We start from the raw sequence: 1,686 nt of genomic DNA, 5'->3' as shown, positions 1-1,686 counted from the left end.
AGATATACCACTCATCAAAATTGCCGGTATTGTGATACCACAGTTAGTACGACGCGTACACACTTAACGATAAGTCTGCGCACATTATATCTGCGCAGACAAATCTGCACGTGAATATGACATTTGCGCAAACATTAATGTTGAAGGTTTGAGAAAAACGCATTTGCACCTAACACCTTCCAACACTCTTCAACTTGTCTACGTAGATGTGATATGAACTCATAGATTTGAACCGTTTCTCTCAAACTTCCAAGTCTGCGTACATTTTATACCTGCGCAAATATGTCCACATGCAACATATTTTTCTTGCAAATGTAAAGTGCACAAAAAGATTTGCGCAGATACAAGATGTGCGCAAAGTTGCGAAACTGCACAATTTTACGAGTTCCTGTCACATCTGCGCGGACAAGTTGGAGAACGTAGATAGGAGATCGCTGCCATGCAAAGCGTTTTTTAAGCTGATGGTTCAGTCTAATGTTTCTCATCTCTGTGTACACAATGAATTTTAAAACGGCAGAAACACTCAGTTCGCTAGAGAGTCCAGTGCCGATTTATCGGAATGTATAGGAGTCACACATGTTTGTGGGAAATTAAAAGGAGGGATACAGCGATAGAGGTGAAGAAAAGTCAGCAACTTATAATTCTTTAATAGAGAAACTACGAGTGGTTGACACAGTGGAAAACAGGAAAATTATAACAGAAATAAATAAATTCGTCGCTGTTTACTGCAAGGAGCTAAGGAAAGTAACAGCCTGTTCGATCTGGCGCTGGCTAGAGTACTTCCACGTAGTACTATGCCACAACCTTATGTGACAATGTGGAAAAAAATGTCCTACTTGTTCCACAGAAGAGTGCAGTCAGAATATTATGTTAAGCTGATAATGGAATACCTTGCAGCAACGCCTAGAGGGACACAGAGATTATTACTCGTGTTTTACTGCGTTTCTTAATATAACATACGGTTCATAACAAGATTGATTTAGAGATTAACTGCAGAATTCACTACCACAACACTAGGAATTAAATATTCCAGATAGATTATGAATCCCTATGTAGAGTTTCTGGCGCGAAACTCTTCAACATGGTGCTCATAGACTCCAGGTAGGAACTGAAAAATCCCAACTCAAAAAGACACTAAACTGGAGCTCATACGCCACATATACAATTTCTAAAAATGTACTGTTTTTCAGAAACGTCTAAAAGTATAAAAATAACATCTGTAACTTACAGAATTGAGGTACATTACGTTACTTTCTAAATCATCTTTCAGGGCAGCATAAATAGCTTTGCGTGTGTTGGGGTATGATTTCACTCAGCGCTTGTTTCGAAATTGCAGCAGAAAATTTTAGGTAATTGCAACTCCTTCCTGTTGCCAGAAGTATTAACGTAACTATCAGCAGCTCATGTCGAGAAACTGCTTACCTTGTACAAATGTTTGTCTTATTATATGAGGAGTTATGACTGTCATAAGATATTTATACTTTTCCAAATTCCTATCCAAATAATTACGGCTGTCGTTAAGTTCACCCAACAACTCTTAAAGTAGATTTATGGGCAGAACGACATTAGGTCGTGTTCTGTGTGCATTAGCTTGTGTTGTGTGTTCACTCATGCTCTGTTGGTTATCAGTCTTTTTAGGCCACGGGCATAATAGCGGCGTTTCCGCAGCAGAACATTTACTGTGGC

Source organism: Schistocerca americana, chromosome 5 (genome assembly GCF_021461395.2).
Source record: "Schistocerca americana isolate TAMUIC-IGC-003095 chromosome 5, iqSchAmer2.1, whole genome shotgun sequence".
Classification (NCBI taxonomy): domain Eukaryota; kingdom Metazoa; phylum Arthropoda; class Insecta; order Orthoptera; family Acrididae; genus Schistocerca; species Schistocerca americana.
This window is presented reverse-complemented; position numbering follows the sequence as displayed.